This window comes from Bombyx mandarina, chromosome 13 (genome assembly GCF_030267445.1).
Source record: "Bombyx mandarina strain Sakado chromosome 13, ASM3026744v2".
In the NCBI taxonomy this organism is placed as follows: Eukaryota; Metazoa; Arthropoda; class Insecta; order Lepidoptera; family Bombycidae; genus Bombyx; species Bombyx mandarina.
Genome location: NC_143220.1, coordinates 7,085,046 through 7,107,259, shown reverse-complemented (window position 1 = coordinate 7,107,259; position 22,214 = coordinate 7,085,046).

Here is a 22,214-nt window from a genome sequence, read left to right as displayed (position 1 = left end):
CCACCACCCTGCCTATTTCTGCCGTGAAGCAGTAATGCGTTTCGGTTTGAAGGGTAGGCAGCCGTTGTAGGTAAATATACTTGAGACCTTAGAACTTATGTCTCAAGATGGGTGGCGCATTACGTTGTAGATGTCTATGGCTCCAGTAACCACTTAACACCAGGTGGGCTGTGAGCTTGTCCACCCATCTAAGCAATAAAAAATAAAAACTCTGTAAAAAAGCGTACCGGAAGAGACCAATAATTCACAATAGGTTGGTTATCATTCAAATAAATTTATCACCTTCGAAGTATGCTTCTTTAGAAACAATACTGATTTATACCATCGAATAATTCAATCATCAAAACATCTTTTAAGTGCTTTTTCCGGAGCTGATTTTTTTTGTTCAGTTTTCGCCCGCCAATTCTCTTTGTGTCTTTTACGAATGAAACGGTGCCATAAAAGAAACATGTCGTTGGCGCCATATTGGTGGATGCCGGATACTTGTGAGTTCTGGTCAAAAAATCGTTCACAGTTCGGTCTTGTGCGAAGGCGCATTATATGGTGCAAAATTCAAGATTTTCTCTCTACAAATCTAGCCTTTCCCCGTCAAATTGCTCTCTTCAACGCTGTATAACGTTCAATAATATATTTATTTACCGATGGCATTTTTGAGCAAGGAAAATCTTCCATCATCTCTCGACCTCTTTTGTGCTTTGTATCACTCATAAGCACTAGTTTTTTGTTCACCGCAAGCCTTCTGTAACATTTCAATGACCGCGAGCACGAACTTTCATTGGCGATGCCAAAACTTAAGACAAACTCTTGGTTCGATGTTTTTGTCTGTCCATGTGAAATTTGCCAATACATTCCAGATAATAAAATTAACAACACGTATTTATCGAATTAGCAGATCAATCCAAACTCCGCGTCAGAATGGAAAAAATATGTGTCAATCTAACAACAACAAACAAAAAAGGAAAAAGCATGGGAACTTAAAAATAAAAAAAATTTAAATCTAAATATTCTTTAAAGGATAGTTGTGGAATAATGAGTTATCAAAAGTTACATACTAATCCACGAATTTCGTAGGTATTTACATGCTTTAATCTGAAAAGATTTAATCTCTGACCGAGGCCTGTAGTTTCCGCAGTGTACAATTTCAAGTTATTGTTACTAGCTTAGTTTTGAATTTTGTCTGTCTATCGTTTGTTAGATATCTCACTTCCACCTGGGATGTCCCGTTAAAACACATCCGCTATCTCGGTATCTTGAAAATTAATTGGAAAATTTCCTACGTCTAGCTTAAGATTTTACCCTTGCTTTCCATTTGCGAGCGACCGGAATCGTATTTTAAAATATAATACGTTTTATTTGGAAAATTCCGCGAGCGGCTCCGGGGAGAGAAAGCTAATTTCAATTTCATTTAGTTCTGGCGCGATTCATGCACCGTCATAGACTACGATGTTTAAGGTTTCAGATGCGAACAATGAGACTGGGATGAGCTATGATATCTATATATATTACGTGAAGCAAAACTTTGTTTCTTTTTACGAAATGCGCGGACGGAGGAGTATGAAATTTCCACTTATAGAAATTATAAGGAAGAAGTGCACAAAGCTAATATTTTTTAATAATGCATAAAAGATACATTAAATCAATAAAGAAACATTACACACACTACATACCATGTATTGACGCACTCACGCATGCATACTATTTATTGTCAAATTTTGTTCTTGACTTCTGTGTCAAATTGAGAATAGATTAAATATTGTTGTTTTTATTAATATTTTTTTATAGTGTAGCCTTGGCGAAATTTGTGATTATAGAAGTATGAAATACAATCATAATAGTGTACAAACTATAATAAACAATTCTAATTAATTATAGTCGAATTTCGACTACTGCGGGACCTCTAGTTAATTTTAAGTTATAATATTACTGGTGGTAGGAGCTCTTGTAAGGCCGCGCGGGTAGGTACCACCGCCCCGCCTATTTCTGCCGTGAAGCAGTAATGCGTTTCTATTTGAAGGGCGAGGCAGCCGTTGTAAATATATTTGAGACCTTAGAACTTATATCTCAAGGTGGGTGGCGCATTTACGTTGTAGATGTTTTTGGGCTCCAGTAACCACTTAACACCAAGTAGGCGGTGAGTTCGTCCACTCATCTAGGCAATAAAAAAAATCCTCTCTCTGTTATATAAAAAGTCAATACTCAAAACAAAACAATAAAGAAATCATAGTAAACTTTTCCTCTACTCTAGACGAGCAGAATTTCATAATTCAAATCGTCATATTTTAAGTATTTACAATATATGCATCCATATTATATATTATAGTATAGTATAGATAATAATATTCTAAATTAAAACACACATAGATAAAAGTAAGTAAGAAAAATAATCCATTTATTGGAGTTGTAAGAGTAAATCTATTTCTGATATTCAAATGGTTACCTCTCTACTTCAGGGCTAAATAGTTGCTCTGTGAATGCAAGTGCAGAGTACTCGAGGCACGGAACTCTAGGAGCGTTTGGGTACCGTAGGCGGGCAGATTACACCCTGTCTGAGCTCCAATACGCAATTTCATTCGTTGCAAGAGGATTTCGCATTTTTATCGGGGCACCCCTTCAATGCTTTTACTATTAAATAGGTATTGAGCCGATTTATGGACTGTCACCTCTTATTATTTGATTTTTTTTAGGAATAACTTTGACTTTGACTTACCTTTTCAATTGTTTCAGAAAATCGAATGGAATGTATGTAAGTGTAACAATAAAAAAATTAGTCGATGAATTAGCTCATATAATCCGCTGAGTTTATCGCCACTCTTCTCAGTGGGTCGCGGTTCCAATGCGGTGGTAGATGCGAAAGATTTTGATTGAAATAAATAAAATCATTGTAAGCTTATTTTTTCTTGAACTTTTATGTAGCATTATAGTTGCTTGCGTATTTGGAGTATCTGCTATTTGGAGCTTCGGAATAATGAGTGAAGCGCTCTGCATAAAATTAAGAAAAGCGGTTTTTTCTTTAAATGTAACATTTACCATAAATAACAAATAAATAAATAGATGCTATTGCTAATGGTTAAATCATAATATCAATTTGAATACGATAAGATGATGCGATTTTCTGTAATAATCTGTTTGTCATTTTTAAAGAGAGAATTAATTGAATTGTATTAATTAAAGGAGTTAATTCGTTTGGTAATTTAAAATTACTAGTTGTCCCCCGGTAGTCGAAATTTGACTATATAATTGAATTGAAATTATAAGTTTGTACACTATTATGATTCTATTGTCAAAGACGATTAGAGAGATATTATTATGCTTCCCTAATTACCAATAATCAAATAGTATGCATGCGTGTATGTGTCAAATACATGGTAGTGTGTGTAATGTCTTTTTTATTGATTTAGAGTATTTTATGCATCATTTACAAAAAATATTAACATTCTGCACTCCTCTATTCTCTATAAGTGTGGGAAATTTTATACTCCTCCGTCCGCGCAATTTTCGTATAAAGGGGTACAAAGTTTTGCTCCACGTATTAATATATAGATAAAAAGCATGTTCTCACGTCAGTGAAGTGTGAATGAATACGGTTCAGTGGGTAACAAACACAAAATTTTAGATTGTTTAAACTATGCGATTTTATATGGAACACCGAAATAGACTTGTAGTTGAATAGTCACACGATCGAAGTAAAATTCACAGAAGTAAATATCAACGTCACGAACAAGAAATTTTTGTTCATCCAACATTATGATTAGAGCTACGAAAATGTGACAATGAACTAAGAATCTCCATTATCTTCAAGCTATAGACTGAAGAAACTTTTAAAACAAACGTCTCTACGAGATTGGTTATATCAGAAAATAATGCGAAGGGGTCTTTTTGGGACACAGAGTAAGAGTTTCTCAGTAAACTCGTCGTGGCCTAAAGGATAAGACGTCCGGTGCATTCGTATCTTGCGATGCAACGGTGTTCGAATCCTGCTAGGGGGCACCAACCAAGCTTTCTAATGAATTACCTACTTAACAAATGTTCCACTGTGACTTCCACGGCGAAGGAATAACATCGTAATACAAATCAAGCCGCAAAATTATAATTTGCGTAATTACTGGTGGTAGGACGTCTTGTGAGTCCGAACGGGTAGGTACACCTCCCTGCCTATTTAGTTTCTATGCGTTTCGGTTTGAAGAGTTAGGTAGCCGTTGTAATTATACTGAGATCTTAGAACTCGTATCTCAAGGTGGGTGGCGGCATTTACGTTGTACATGTCTATGGGCTCCGGTAACAACTTACAGGTGGGCTGTGAGCTCGCCCACCCACCTAAGCAATAAAATAAAAAGTATAATTTTCTGCTATTTTCATAATACATATATATAAACAAGTTTGGATTGAGGAAAGTGATACTCTATTTATGTCGGATTAAGTTCTGTCAAAATTGTTTTACGTATAACAATATGGTTCTCGCCTATTCCTAGGAATTCTGTCAAATAATATACCGATTTCAAGCAGTGATTTCAAGCAACTCACGCCCCGCATAGAGTCTAGTCTAATTAATCCTGACCTAAGGAGGTTAAAGGATTAAGGTAAATAGAGGTCACACATACCATTAATTAGAGGTTAAAGATCGGCTAGATAGATCAACTATTATCAGTCTTGCTCAAATACTTCTTCCTCCTCTTCCCGACCTAATTACTACTTATTATATGTTGCTTGGTATGTTATTGGTCTACTACACGATTTCTATCGCCAAGCTTTCAAGCATACAAGGAACAGGCGTACTACTATATAAATTAAAATTCGATTTAATGTCTTAAGGTGGGCACAGTGATTGGAAGACTGCGGGTAATTTTACACTGTGACCAAGAAGGGGAGTAAATTGTGCGTTTATGCGTCTTAACTGACTTGTCTAGATGAAACTGTCGTTCGAGGAGGCAAACTTGTATGAGTTTTCGGAATTATTACTGTTATTCAGATTACAATCTTTGCTATTATTGTGCGGCGTGTAAAGTTTGCGCGGACGACATGGTGCTATGATTAATGATGATTTGTGAATGTTATTTGACTTGATTGTATCTTATCTTATACCTTAAACGAGCAATTCTTGCATATATATAATATGAATCTCGAAAACGGCTCCAACGATTTTCATAAAATTATATACTAAATTTTCGGGATTTCGGGGGCGATAAATCGACTAGCTACGATTTATTTTCAGAAATTTCAAAATTCACTTGTAGAGAATATAGAGAAGGAGTGCAGAATCCTAATATGTTTTTAAATCATGCATTAATAATACATTAAATCAATAAAAAAAACATTACACACACTTCCATGTATTTGACACACATGCATAATATATAATTATATACTCTTCGTTTATTGTCAAACTTTTGTTATTGCTTGAAGTCTGGTCAAATTGAGAATAGGTAATATTGTTTATCTTTAATATTATTTGTCTATGGTGTGGTTTTGGTGAAATCTGTAACTAGAACCATAATAATGTTCAAACTTATAATTTCAATTAATTATAGTCGAGTTTATTATTATTATTACGAAGAATATATCGTGTAGTAAAACTCGACCTGCAATCGAACGTGTTATAAAATACCCCGTAAAAAATTTAATTAATAAAGCCAAATTTTTCTCAACCCTATTAAGCTGTCATGTCCGGGAACCAGATTATTTAATAGAAAAGTCTACGTACTTATTTTACCTAATATTGTCTACATTAATAGTTTATCTATTTTTAATTCATAAATGTTAATTTGACGTCTAATATGAAAAAGTAAGTGTTCGTTTATGTTGTTTCTTAGGTCGGATCTTTTAAAATTTTTGTCGTTCCGCGAATTAGGTAGAAATGTTTTCGGAGTTTTTTTTTTTTTTTTTGCTTAGATGGGTGGACGAGCTCGCAACCCACCTGGGGTTAAATGGTTACTGGAGCCCATAGACATCCACAACGTAAATCCGCCACCCACCTAAAAGTAACACAACAGTAATAGTTTACACCAGTAAAAGTAAGTTTTTTTTTATTGCTCTTGTAGGCAAACGAGCGCACGGCCCACCTGATGGTGAGTGGTCAGCAATGCCAGGGGCAGAGCCAAGCCGCTGCCTACCGCAAGATTACTTGTGTAATCACTGGCATAGGGAATGGTATAAGCCGAATGAACCAGACACTACTGAGTTATTTCTGTTGGGAAGTGCAGAAGTGCAGATTGGGAACATCGATATAAAAATACTGAAACATCAAACACATATTTCGAGGTTAATTGCGCCATTAGGTACATTGTTATACATGAGCTTTAAGAGGAACATCTTAACACTGAGTACATCCTACTGTCTTAAAGTGCTTCGTATCATTTACGCCTAACGCCCGATTTTTTGCCAATGATGATATATTGTAGTGGTTTTAGAGAAAAAACCGTGGTACTACGAAGTTCATCTCGCTACAACACACATCAGATCGTTTTGGCTTTAATACCCAATATACTAGTAACATAATGTAAAGCCACATTTCAATTACAAACCCAAATTCGGATTGAAAGCAAATACAGCAATTGGCATTCGAAATTTCAATACGTATGCAAACGCATTAGATCTGGGTCTAGCTGCGGTAATCGAGCCGTCTCAAGCAGCGTATGGTAATGGTGTGTTTGGTCAGTAGACCGGATGCAGACCGGAGTTTTTGGAGTTCGGAGAATATCTTCGGGTGTGCATTGGAGTGCATCTGACCTGAACGGATTTCGCTACGAATTATTTTCCATTTACTCCGCGAATATAAATTAAGTTAGGTACGTAATAGAATTGTCCATACCTACTAATTGCATTTAGATAGATAAACAACCGTTTATATTCATACTTAGCTCGCTAGTTCCAAAATCTTAGGCCCTACTACTGTTGATAGAGCAATTCGAAAGCCTAACTGCTAATAATTCAATTTTATATCACGTGTTTCGGAAGCTCATTCGTCCATCTACAGAGCTATTAAATTACTGGTACCAAAGCCATTATTCATCATCAGCCTAACTTGTGCTGCCGTATCCACTGGCTTCCTGCACCTTGAACGTAATTCGGTACCACAAAAGTTTATTTCTAAAATAACTAACTTTTTTTGCGGCTTTAATTTTATTACACAATGTTATTCCTTCACCGTAGAAGTCAATCGAGAACATTTTTAAGTACGTATTTCATTAGAAATAATTGGTACCCGCCTGCGGGATTTGAACACCCTTGCATCGCTTCATACGAATGCACCGGACGTCTTATCCTTTAGGCCACGACGACTTCAAACTGGACATGTTGATGTTTTTAATGGCTTACAGCTAGTAAGATCACCTAAAGAAATAACATTAATGAATCCGAAGGAAAATGCCGATAAAACAAATGGCTTCGTCTAAATGAAGGAGTTCGAATGAGTCTTCCGCATTCTAGAGTAATCGATATAAATGAAACTAGTTAACCGCCAAATGCAATCAGCTCGTAACGAAGATTTGTTGATCCCCTCTGATCAGCTGTGGGTTGGTAATGGAGGAATTTATGATTTGCGGCTTAGTTAAAAGAACTAAGCATGATTAGGATATGGCCTAGGTCTGACGACTTACCGTGAATCGTCCCGCAACCACGTCCGAAGGTCCTGGTCGAGGATGAGTATTGCCGACAGAATCAGTTCATCTATCCTTCACATGTAGTCATAGGTCACTGTCACTATTTTCCAGTTTTTTATATGAAAGGGGAACTTTACACACTAATTAAATATTATGCGCGTGCCGATGCGGCTACAGCGGCTTCGGGTGACAAACTCTGTTTTGTTGTTTTTCCGCACTAACTGGTAGGCAGGTGGTGGCGCTAGTGTCGCGCCGAAGAACCATTTCCCACGGAAATGGTGCATTCCGACACACGCAATATGTCGCAGACCCAGTACAAGAAAAAAATAAGAAATGAATAATACATATAAACCCAAATTGTGTCGCGTTGCGTACTCAAAGAATAAAAAAAGAAAAGTAATTATTCACAATAAAAAAAGTAATAATAATATAAATATGTATTTTAGAACAAACTGTTACGGGACGGAACATGCCGCTCACCTTAAAAGCACGTAGTTGCTTTTAACATTCAAAAGTTAAAACTAATATCGAAAGAACGTAAAGCTTAAAAACTTACTCGAAACTAATAAATTCTAAAACTAATAATTAATGATTTGAACTACTCCAAGGGAAGAGGACATATTTTAACCACGGGTCGTTTTTTAAGTAAAATTTATTGTTGAAAAATCGAAAGATTAGTGCGGTGACACGAACAACTTTTCCGAGCGACGAAAATCGCGTAATAACATTAACATCCTGTATAGGCGGCGCCGTTGACGCGCTGGAACACACCGATACGTTGCGTTTTTCTTCGCACGTGTCTCTTACGGGATTTTGAATCGGCCAGGAGTTCTGACCCAGATGTAGCCACGAGGGTCCATGGTACCATAAGTCATGCTGTACGAGCGCGGCGGGCAAAAGGCCACGAGATGCAGCGTCGGCGGGATTGTCGGCCGACGGGACGTGGCGCCAGCGGTCCGCGGGTACGCGGCGTAAAATCTCACTGACACGGTTCGAAATGAAGGTTTTCCATTCGTGCGGAGATGAGTGTAGCCATGCTAGCACGATGGATGCGTCGGACCAAGCGTAGACCTGGTCGAAGCGAATACGACCACTGTAAGTGAGCATTACCTTTTCAATTAATTTAGATAAGAGGACTGCCGCCATTAGTTCGAGGCGAGGAATAGTGAGACGCACACTCAACGGTGCGACGCGAGTTTTGGCTACAATCAGGTGAGTTTGAATGAAATCTTCTTGATCTGTGTAACGAATATATACACATGCTCCGAAACCCTTCTCGGAAGCGTCAGCAAAACCGTGAATTTGTATCGGTTCGGAATTGTTATTGTTAAATATATAACGCGGAAATGAGATTTGTGAGATGAGTGGAAGCTCGTCAACGAAAGAAGACCACGAATTTACTATGTCAACAGGCGGCGTCTCATCCCAATCGACTTTGGCTATCCATAAGAGTTGAATCAAATGTTTGGCAAACAATGTGACCGGTGATAATAGCCCGAGGGGGTCGTATATTTTTGCTATTTCTGACAGAATGACACGCTTTGTACACTTAAGCGATGAAACTTTGACTTTAAAATTGAATGAATCAGATTTAGGGTTCCACTGTAAGCCCAGAACCTTAATCTTTTGTCGATCTCCATTTCAGCGAAGAGAACGTTCTCCGGCCGCTCACCATGAGACTCTGATGGCAGCACCGCAGCGAGTAACGCTGGCGAGTTGCTGTGCCATTTTCGCAATTCAAACCCAGCCGCCCCACAAATACCTATAAGCTCTTGTTGTAGAGCGAGTGCGCTGACTTCAGAGTCCTCGCCAGATACGACGTCGTCGACGAAAACATCGTTAAGTAAAACGGGCGACGCGAGTTTGAACCGCTCGGTCTCATCTTGAGCGAGTTGTTTTATTGTACGCAGAGCGAGGTAAGGTGACGATTTCACACCGAATGTGACTGTACGCAAACGGTAGTCACGAATAGTTTGCTCTGGTGATGTGCGCCACACAATACGCTGAAAATCTTTGTCACTTTCACGAACAAGTATATTACGATACATTTGTTTTATGTCGGCAGTAAGCGCGATTGAATGGACACGAAATTTAAGTAGGACGTCCACTATGTCCAGGTGAAGCTTAGGACCCGTTAGTAAAACGTCATTGAGCGAATACCCACTAGTTGAGAGACAACCGGCGTCGTACACCACACGTGTAGGCGTCGACTCACTCGATTCTTTGACCACGCAGTGGTGCGGAATGTAATAACTTTTACTAACTGAAGGTTGATCATCGACGAGCTCCATGTGGTTGAGGTCTACATATTCCTGGAGACAAGCGTGGTAATCAGCCTTCAACTTGAGGTTGCGTTCTAACCGATATTCTAGTTTATGAAACCGAGCTAGCGCAATAGACGGCGACTCGCCGAGAGGCGGTGCGTCGGGCTTAAACGGGAGGGCGACAACGTATCGCCCGTCCGCATTACGAGTGTGCGTCTTTTGAAAAAAGGATTCGCACAACTCCTCATCTGGAGTGTAACTCTGTTTCTCTGGTATTGATTCCAGCTCCCAAAATCTCTGAAGGTTGTCGTTGTCAAACGAGCTAAAACACACTTGAAATGAAGTTGGAACAGACGAATCTAAATCTAATTTGCCTAAAAGTAAATAACCGAACACACTATTCATAGCGATGGGCGTGCCCGGCGGGCCTACGATAGTGTTGCCTAGTAACACGTGGGATAGTATATCCGCTCCTAGTAACATTTCAACAGGCTGGGGCGTATGAAAGTCCGGATCAGCTAACTTCAGATTTTTCAAATGTGACCACCCGGTATACGGTAAAGGTACACTTGGCATTTTTGGAATTAATTCGGGCAAAATTAACGCATTTACCGGAATGACAGGTTGTTGTTGACCTTTAGGCGCAATGGAACACGAAACTAAACCTTTTGGATGCACGGGTCCGGTGTCACCAATACCGAACACCGGCACGTTGCTATGCCGGCGCGCTAGACCTAAGCGCTGCACACAAGCTTCGGTAATAAATGATGCCTGGCTCCCCGTGTCTACCATGCATCTAACAGTGGAAATCGTCATATTATTACCTATGACAATATCCACTAGTGCTGTCGATAACAACACTGTTCCAGTGCGAGCGAGAGGTAAGTTAGATGCGCAATTTCCGTGTACCGCGATCGGAGTCGGCTTCTCCTGCATAGGAGTGAGCGGAACAACAATAGGTTGCTTGGTTTCGCTTGCAACCGCTAGCGCTTGAGCCGGTTGATTCGTAAAATGTAATAAACTATGATGTCGTTTATGACACGTTCTACACACAAAATTAGAAATGCAATTTTTTACGTCGTGACCGACATTCAAACAATTATAACAAACACTTTTGTTTTGTACAAGGGAATACCTATCCTGCGGGGAAAGATTTAAAAACTCTGCACATTTTGTCAAAATGTGTGAACCGTTACACTTCAAGCAAGTTCGAACCTTATTACCATCGACCGTAGGTCGAGTTTGGTCTGATGACACATTGGCGGCAAACGATCGCTTTACCGGCGCAAAAATGTTCGGACTTACATTGTAGCTACGCGGCTGTAATGGCAGCGGATTATCTACCCGCGATATCTGTTTGTTAGCGTGCTGTGCGGAGGTACTTGAGGAGCTAGGAGATACCATTTCTTCCGCGGCGATTTCATGTTGTAAATATGAAACCAATGTGTCTACTTCTGGAATATCGGATGGCTTGGCCAATGAACGTTCGAATCCCTTTCTCATACTACTCGGAATTTTACGTAGTAAAATTTGTAGGAGAACGAAACTCCACTCATGAGTCGGAAAGTCCATGACCTCTAACGCCTTCATGTTTTCCTGATAGACATTTAACAATTTTCGTACACTATACGGAGATCTATCTGAACACGATTCTATGTCTAAAATTCGATCTAGATGTTTCGACGCAATTACCCTTTTATTTTCGTAGCGGGTTAACAATATTTCTAACGCGATCGGGTAGTTATCTTCCGTGATAGGTATGGATTTGATCAGGTTATACGGTTCGCTTTTAACTGCAAGTAGAAGATATCTAAGTTTCTCTGCTTTAGAGTAGGCATTGTTGCTATGCACTAACGATTTGAATAAATCATAAAATGATGGCCAATCCGTAGGATCGCCTTTGAATTCAGGTAAAGGTAAAGTAGGTAAATTTCTTTTATCGTTACCTAACGCATCAAATGAACAATTACTTGACCGATTGAAACGGCGCTGACGCTCATCCATCGACTTTAACGAGTTTAAGTGACCGACAATTTCGTAGTATAAGTCATTAAAATCATTACGAATCTTTATGTTATCATCTTTGCTAAATGATTTGGATCTGATGAGAAACTTTTCAATTTTAGTCTGAACCTTTGTAAACTTTCTTTGGTGAGCCGCTAGGTCTATAGTACGCGAGCGAAATTGTTGTTCGTTCGTCTTCGCGAGTAGAATGATACGTTTGAGTTCATCAAGAATTAAATCCCTTTCGAAAATATCTTGTTCACACGGCGATAATTCTTCACCTTCCGACATTTTGCGAAACAAAAGATGGCGGGGGACGCTAAGAATCGAACGCGTGATTTTACAATTTGAAAATGAGTACGTAAATACTGCTAAATAACACGACACAAACTGGAAAATATGTATCCGGCTCGAATGGACCAAATTTATGATTAGGATATGGCCTAGGTCTGACGACTTACCGTGAATCGTCCCGCAACCACGTCCGAAGGTCCTGGTCGAGGATGAGTATTGCCGACAGAATCAGTTCATCTATCCTTCACATGTAGTCATAGGTCACTGTCACTATTTTCCAGTTTTTTATATGAAAGGGGGAACTTTACACACTAATTAAATATTATGCGCGTGCCGATGCGGCTACAGCGGCTTCGGGTGACAAACTCTGTTTTTGTTGTTTTTCCGCACTAACTGGTAGGCAGGTGGTGGCGCTAGTGTCGCGCCGAAGAACCATTTCCCACGGAAATGGTGCATTCCGACACACGCAATATGTCGCAGACCCAGTACAAGAAAAAAATAAGAAATGAATAATACATATAAACCCAAATTGTGTCGCGTTGCGTACGAGTTCCGATTGCATCGCCTTACAGTCCGGACGTGTTTTTGCGAGAAACTGTCGCTGCCGTCGCGATCTTGTGTCTTGAGTTTCGCTGCATTGTCGTTGTCGCATCGATCGCGGCATTGTTGCGAATTCTTGACGCACTATCGCTGGCGTCGCGACCTTGGGTCGTAAAAGCAACTCGAACTTGTCGATTGTGCATTCGTAACGACTTCACATTATCACCCACTCATATCATTTATTAAATTTATTTATTTATTCGGCGAGCAAAACAGTCTCTTTCGAGACTAACCCCCCGCTGAGATCACCGCTTGTTGTGGCATTCTCACAACCCAGTGGGGCCCCACCTTCCCAAACTCCACCCCAATCCTAGCCGACTGCCGTTTTCACGGCAAAGGCACTCCCCCCCTTGGAGCTGGTAAAGCTCAGGGGGTGAACTCCTACTCAGGGGACTCGCCTTTCGGCGAGTGTGCCTTAAGTCCCGGGGACGCCCCCCCCGGGCAAAAACGTAAGATGGAAGAAGAACTTTTAGGGTTTCTCGGGTTACTTGCCGAAAAGTACCCGGTGTTATCCAACCTCACGGCCGAATTCGCGGCCTACAGGGCCGCCCGCGCGAGTCCCGCCCCGCCCGCGTCCCTCGCCGCGTCATTTCGAGCCGCGCAGTCATGCCCCGCCCCCAAACCCAATTTGAGCGCACGTACGCACGTAGCGACTCACGAAGCGCCTAGCGCCAACGAAGCGCCTAACGCACCCGCGACGTCATTCTCGCCAATATCATCCGTCGCGTCGTCGGTAATAATTAACTCAGGTTCAGACTCCGATACCGGATCGGAGATGGACTTCGAGTCCGCGACGAGCCCGCAGCCCGGAACCTCGGATGGGTTCCAAACGGTAAAACGCGGGAAAAAACGTACTCGCGCCGTGGAGTCCCGAAGCTCCACGACAAAACAAACCAAGTCAGCGACTGCCTCCCGTCCGCAGGTAGTCGTGACACCGGAGTCGGACTCCGGCCGCCGCGCAACCCCACCGCCGCGTCCCAAGCCCGCATCCGCGCAAAAAACCGTCGCCCCGCCCCCGCTGATTCTCCAGGAGAAGTCAGCGTGGAACCGCGTCTCCCAGGCCCTTCAGGCAAACAAAATAAATTATACCCATGCGCGTAACGTCGCGCATGGGATTCAGATAAAGGTCGCAACGCCGGGCGACCATAGGGCCCTCTCAGCATACCTCCGAAAGGAGAACATAGGTTTCCACACCTATGCTCTTCAGGAGGACCGCGAACTCCGCGTAGTAATACGCGGAGTTCCGAAGGAACTCGACATAGAGTACGTAAGGGAGGATCTGACCGCTCAGTCCCTCCCGATAGTAAGTGTGCACCGGATGCACAACGGCCGCGACAAAAAACCATATAACATGGTTCTAGTCGCTCTAGAACCAACCCCGGAGGCCAAGAAAAAGATCGCATGTCTCGCGACAGTATGTGGCCTATCCGGGGTTACCATTGAAGCCCCCATAGACGTGGCACTCCCGGACAGTGCCACAGATGCCAACTATATGGCCACTCGGCTCGGAATTGCCACGCGCGCCCCCGCTGCGTGAAGTGTCTCGGCGATCACGCCACGGTAGATTGCTCGCGAGTTAGGGAAACCGCGACCGAACCTCCAAGCTGTGTCCTATGCCTTAAGCAAGGGCACCCCGCGAATTACCGTGGATGTCCTAGGGCTCCGCGAAAACGTCCGACCCACCCAGCCCCCGTACCGTCGGCCCAAAGACTTCGGTGCCTTCAGCACCGAAACCCGCCTTCGTACCGGCTGCGGTTCCCACCGTATCGGCGTGGAATAAACCGCTGCCGTATACGAGGTCGGGAACACAAACCGCACCCCAGCCCCCGCTCGCGACACGTCCCGCGCCGCAGCCCCTGCTCGCACCTCCCCCCGCGCCCGCGTACCGTCCCCCGCAACCCTCAGCCGTCAACGACTTCACGCTCGTGCGCGACTTCGTCACGGCGGTCAACTTCGACCGTCTGCGATCGTTCGCAGACGCGTTGCGAAGGGCGGTAAACCCCGAACAACGGCTCGCGGCCGCGTTCGATTACATGGACGTTTACGAGTCCGTGGCCCGTACTTTCTAAAATCACCGGTAATCAATGGCGCAAAACGCTAGAGAGAAACCATATTCCCTTACGTTAGCATTCTACAATGCTAACGGACTCGCGCGACAACGCGATCAAATTTACGAATTCCTCCGCGACAATCTTGTAGATATTCTGCTAGTGCAGGAGACCTGCCTGAAGCCCTCGCGTCGTGACCCGAAAGTCGCGAATTACGTCATGGTTAGGAATGACAGACTCACCGCCTCCAAAGGCGGGACTGCCATTTACTATAGGCGGGCCCTGCACGTTGTCCCTCTCGATACCCCCTCGCTCTCACATATCGAAGCGTCAGTGTGCCGTATCTCGCTGACGGGACACCAGCCGATCGTCATCGCATCCGTTTATCTCCCCCCGGACAAGCCCCTTCTGAGCAGTGACATCGAGTCACTGTTCGGCATGGGAGACTCCGTCATCCTGGCAGGCGATTTAAATTGCCACCACACTAGGTGGAACTGCCACAGTTCAAACATAAATGGTAGGCGTCTCGACGCGTTTATAGACGACCTTACCTTTGAAGTAGTCGGTCCCCCAACTCCAACATGTTATCCGTATAACATCGCGCTCCGTCCGAGCACTATAGACCTGGCACTGCTGAGGAACGTAACTCTGCGCTTGCGTTCCATCGAAGCAATGTCAGAGCTCGACTCAGACCACCGACCTGTCGTTATGCAGCTCGGTCGCCCCCACAACCCAGTCACAGCTACGAGGACCATGGTGGACTGGAAGAAGCTGGGCAAATGCTTAGCCGATGCCGCTCCACCAATCCTCCCCTGCGGCCCGGATTCAACTCCCTCCCCCGAGGACACAGTCGAATCCATAAACATCATCACGGATCACATCTCTTCCGCGATCATAAGATCCTCAAAAGAAGTCGATGTGGAGGATAGCTTCCACCGCATCAGACTGTCCCCCGAACTTAGGAACCTCCTAAGAGTTAGAAACGCGGCAATCCGGGCCTACGATCAACTTCCCACGCACTCAAACCGGATTCGGATGCGTCGTCTACAGCGGGATGTAAAATCTCGCCTAAGCGACGCCCGAAATGAGAATTGGGATAGTTACTTAGAAGGACTCGCGCCCTCTCATCAAGCATACTGGCGACTAGCAAGGACTCTCAAGTCCGAAACTACCGCTACTATGCCTCCTCTCGTACGCCCTTCAGGCCAACCACCGGCTTTCGATGACGATGACAAGGCAGAGTTGCTGGCCGATGCACTGCAAGAGCAGTGCACCACCAGCACTCAATACGCGGACCCCGAACACACCGAGGCAGTCGACAGGGAGGTCGAGCGCAGAGCTTCCCTGCCACCCTCGGACGCGTTACCCCCCATTACCTCTGACGAAGTTAGAGAAGTAATAGACAACCTTCAACCTAAGAAGGCACCCGGCTCCGACGGCATCCGCAACCGCGCGTTAAAACTCTTACCAGTCCAACTGATAACAATGTTGGCCACCATCTTAAATGCTGCTATGACGCACTGCATCTTTCCGGCGGTATGGAAAGAAGCAGACGTTATCGGTATACACAAGCCGGGCAAACCGAATAATGAAACCGCTAGTTACCGACCGATTAGTCTCCTCCCAGCGATAGGCAAAATTTACGAACGGCTCCTTCGGAAACGCCTCTGGGACTTCGTTACCGCGAACAAAATTCTAATAGACGAGCAGTTTGGATTCCGCGCCAAACACTCGTGCGTACAACAAGTGCACCGCCTCACGGAGCACATCTTAATAGGGCTAAATAGGCGTAAACAAATCCCGACCGGCGCCCTCTTCTTCGATGTAGCGAAGGCGTTCGACAAAGTCTGGCACAACGGTTTGATCTACAAACTGTACAACATGGGAGTGCCAGACAGACTCGTGCTCATCATACGAGACTTCTTGTCGAACCGTTCGTTTCGATATCGAGTAGAGGGAACTCGTTCTCGTCCCCGTCATCTGACTGCCGGAGTCCCGCAAGGCTCCGCACTCTCCCCGTTACTATTTAGTTTGTATATCAACGATATACCCCGGTCTCCGGAGACCCATCTAGCGCTCTTCGCCGATGACACGGCTATCTACTACTCGTGTAGGAAGATGTCGTTGCTTCATCGGCGACTCCAGACCGCAGTAACCACCATGGGACAGTGGTTCCGGAAGTGGCGAATAGACATTAACCCCACGAAAAGCACAGCGGTGCTATTCAAAAGGGGTCGCCCTCCGAATACCACTTCGAGCACCCCACTCCCCAGTAGGCGCGTAAACACCTCCGCCGTTAGCCCCATCACTCTCTTTGACCAGCCCATACCGTGGGCCCCGAAGGTCAAATACCTAGGCGTCACCCTCGACAGAGGGATGACATTCCGTCCCCACGTAAAAACGGTACGCGATCGCGCCGCGTTTATACTAGGACGACTCTACCCAATGCTTTGTAGACGAAGCAAACTGTCCCTCCGTAACAAGGTAACCCTCTACAAAACTTGCATACGCCCCGTCATGACGTATGCAAGCGTAGTGTTCGCTCACGCGGCCCGCACCAACTTGAAACCCCTTCAGGTAATACAATCCCGATTCTGCAGGATAGCCGTCGGAGCACCATGGTTCCAGAGGAACGTGGACCTCCACGATGACCTGGAGCTCGACCCCGTCAGTAAGTATCTACAGTCGGCATCGCTGCGCCACTTTGAGAAGGCGGCACGACATGAGAACCCTCTTGTCATGGCCGCCGGAAACTACATACCCGATCCTGTAGACCGTTTGGTAAACCGTCGACGTCGCCCAAAGCACGTCATCACGGATCCTCCTGATCCACTAACGGTGCTTTTAGGCAATACAAGCACCGGTCACCGTCCTCGCCGAACCCGTCGCTTGCGACGAAGGGCTCGACGAGCGAATTAACCCACAGACACAGCCCACTGAGTTTCTCGCCGGATCTTCTCAGTGGGTCGCGCTTCCGATCCGGTGGTAGATTCTGCGAAGCACTGCTCTTGCTAGGGTGGTGTTAGCAATTCTCCGGTTTGAGCCCCGCGAGCTCACCTACACAAGCTAGGGTAAGCTGAAATAGCCTCTCAAGGCTATCAGCATAGGTAGGAAAAAAAAAAAAAAAAAAAAAAAAAAAAAAAAAAAAAAAAAAAAAAAAAAAAAAAAAAACGTTGCGTACTCAAAGAATAAAAAAAAGAAAAGTAATTATTCACAATAAAAAAAAGTAATAATAATATAAATATGTATTTTAGAACAAACTGTTACGGGACGGAACAAAGCAAATAATAAGGACGTTATTGTTTATGTGTGTTCATTAATGGACAGACATCGTAAGTGAGAGACTTTCATTGTGAATATCACTACTCATCACAAGGTGAAGTCAGAGTTGCTTTAACAGCAGCTATCCCAAATGCGCTAGATGGTCAACCTATGTCTGCTAACACGATCGATTTTACCAATGTATTTTAACAGCCTCATGCGATAGACAGACGTCAACGACGTTTTGATTATGACCTTATAGTCCCAAAGATATCTTCGATTTTAGCTGCAGCCTATATAAAAAATGAAACCTTGCAAAAATCTTTTTTTTGTCTATACGGTTGGACGAGCTCACAGCCCACCTGATGTTCAGTGGTTAACGGAGCCCATAGACATCTATAACGTAAACACCACCCAACTTAAGATACGAGGTCTAAGTTCTCGGTATAGTTACAACGGCTGCCCCACCCTTCAAAACGAAACGCATTACTGCTTCACGGCAGAAATAGACAGGGTGGTGGTACCTACCCATGCGGACTGACAAGACGTCCTACCACCAGTAATTACGCAAATTATATTTTTACGGGTTTGAATTTTATTATACGACTAGCGACCCGCCCTCGCTTCGCTTCGGAAACATTAAAACACACATGAAACCAAAAAAATAAAATAAAAAAATAATAAAAAAAAGTAGCCTATGTTCATCAGGGACAATGTCGGCTTCTAATGGAAAAAGAATTTTTCAAATCGGTCCAGTAGTTTCGGAGCCTATTCGAAACAAGCAAACAAACAAATCTTTCCTCTTTATAATATTAGTATAGATATCGATGTTATTCCTTTACCGTGGAAGTCAATCGTGAACATTTGTTAAGTACGTATTTTATTAGGAAAATTGGTGTCCACCTCTGGGATTCGAACCTTGTTGCATCGTTAGATACGAATGCACCGGACGTCTTATCCTCTAGGCAAAGACTACTTATAAAATCTATAAATCTAAATATAAATACGTGAAGCAAAAACTTTGTACCCCTTATTACGAAAATGTCGCGGACGGAGGAGTATGGAATTTCTCACACTTAAATAGAATAGAAAGAGAGTAAAATGGTAATTTTTTATTATTATTCATAAAAAAACATTACACACAACCATGTATTTGACGCACATAATATGCAAATATACTCTTTTGTTTATAGTCAAACTTTTGTTGTTGTTTAGTCTGTGGTCAAATTGAGAATAAATTATTAAGGTTTGTCTTTAATATCACATGTTTAGCCTTCGTGAAATCTGTGATTATAGTCTTTGACAATAGAACCATATTAATATTCAAGCTTTTAATTTAAATTAATTATGGTCGAATTTCGACTACCGGGCGACCACTAGTTATACTAATTTCCCAATTTAAATAAAACGATTCATATAGGTTTAGCATGACGAGACGGGGCGTCCACCCGGATATATGCAGCCGGTTAATACCCGGGGCACGCGAGGCGTGATGCGTGAAATTGGCCAGTCTTTCGGCCACTTCATAAAATATAACTGGCACCTAATGATGTATGGGGTAATATCGCGATCGAGACGTATGAACGAGAATACAAATAGAGTTGCTTCGGAATTATCGTAAACATATTTCGCGGTTCATGAATTCTGTTTTGGTTGAATTGTCATACGTAATAATTTCTCCTTTTGTCTTTTTATCACGACCCGTAATTATCTGTATATATATAACGTAATTTTCAGTAACTTTAAGACATTCGATTGACTTGACTCCCAGGATCTAGAGGATTTAAGGGTTATTTTTCGTTTACTATTTAAGCTTTTTTTACTTTTGAGCTATGGTTTTCTGTATCGTGTAATAATTTTATTGTAAGACACACCTAGTTAATTTATACTCAAAGTACTAGCTATTTTAATTCAATAATTCCAGAAGTCGGCTCATCCCTAAAATCAATATATACCTTAAAAATATTAAGACTTTTATTTTTTTTATTGCCTTTGTAGGCAGACGGGCATACGGCCCACCTGATGGTGAGTGGTTACCGTCGCCCATGGACTTCAGCAATGCCAGGGGCAGAGCCAAGCCGCTGCCTACCGAAAAGGTAGGTCTGGTCTGGTTGGTCTCGAGGTCAGTGGTGGAATTTCGGTTGTTGATTTCTATGGACTCTAGTAGCCACTTCTCATTAGGTAAGTGGAAAATTCATTGATCCAACAATGTAAAAGATGTAGAGAATTTACAAAAACGACAAGTATTTACTGGTGGCCAGTGAATAAATTCCATTTTCCGTTTATATGAGTGTAGTTGTTATTAAGTTTTCGGGGCTTCGAAAACGGTCCCTTACGCGCGTAAGTTAAACGAAAATCTAAAATGTACAACCGAAATTCAAACAAAACTATTGTCGACGTGCTATTGTTCCCTCATGACTAATACAATCTAGATTTATGCGTGCGTAATCATAACCGGAACGAAGCAGTCTTTACGAGCGGAGGTGTTCAAACGCTTTATTTGCATATTATTCCTTTATTACGCCGCCACGAATTCATATGTAAATCGACGATGTTCCCCGATCCTCGGGGATCTGACCCGGAGGTCTGTGAGTTACGAATTACAGTCCCAGAAACTTCGATCGCGTATTCTTTGGTTAGAGCTCGTTTTGTGTTTTCGGTTTGTGGTGTTACTTTATTAATAGCCAATCAAGTAAGTTTGATTTTTATGGAAGACAAAGGTATTTGTGCATAACGTTTAAAAAAGCGACTAGATAATGATCGAGGATCGCTCGGTTTTTTTTTTGAGGTGACATTCGTCCTATAATTCGATGGAGCCGGTGCACGCACGAAAACACATGACTCATTGAGGCGTTCCATTTAAGGCTTGAAGTGCAAGCGAGAGCGCGCAACGAGCGACAAAGAGGCACAATCGGCCTCCGCGTTCGGCAGCGTTCGACATCTGTCTCTCTCCTACTTGAGTGGGCGATGCATCCGCGTGGGCAGCTGCTATACAATAATACATTTACATGTTTTCGTCAAGTATGAAGTTCAGTGAAAAGTGAATGTGGTGTCAATTGTCCATACAAAATATCTAACAAACAAATAAAATTAAAATTTTCTTTTGAAAAATGAAACCATTCCATCACTATTTTCTTATGACGTGGTCACGTTCAACTATCGTCAGTAAACCGACTTTACAGACAATCGATTTTTTTTGGTAAATAGTGTTTTTTAGAAATTATATTTAAATACGAATTACATGTTGATAAAATAATGAAATATGAACAATATTTTTTGATGTTAGCGACAGAATAATAAAAAAATATGAACTGGTTATTTAAAGAAAAAATCAAAATTATCGATAAAGTTGATTATTGAAAACACGAATAAAACAACATTTTCTGAAAATAAATCGTAGCTAGATCGATATATCGCCCCCCAAATCCCCTGTATACTAAATTTTATGAATATCGTTGGAGCCGTTTCTGAGATTCAGATTATATATAAGAATTGCTCGTTTAAAGATATAAGATATATACCAAAATATTTTTTTTAATAAAGTGGCCTGAAACTCTTTGCAGTTTCAACAGGATAGGTTGGCGAGAAGAGGCTCAGTCAGAATAAAATGCCTGCGTATTATTTTCCAAATTCCATCCTCGAACACACAGCTTATATACTTACAGTTGTTCCTGGTGGCATGTACAGACAATGAAATGAAAACAATTGCGTTTCCTATGATGTCCTTCATTAAATGAGTTTTGAGTCCTTAAAAGTAAGCAGCGGCTTGGCTCTTCCCCTGAAGCCAGCTGACGCCCATCAACGAAGGTTGTCGTCCGCATTCGTGTGGGCAGTATGATTGTATACCACCAAAAGTAATAGAAAAAACATATTCGAAGAGTAATGCAATTCTTGAAATACTAACTTGATTGAAAGGGTCATGTACCATTCAGATGACATTGAATTTGCCATGAAAAAACTTATTTCTCTACTAACGAATTTATTACGATTATACTAAATAAATAACCATGAAATAATAATAAATTAAATAATCATTATATGATTCGAATTGCCAACTCGGGATAAATATTGTAATTTTATTAATAGTTTGCTTAATTTTGGGATAATGTTTATTGAATGTTTTAATTAACACATTTCTTCTAAAACAT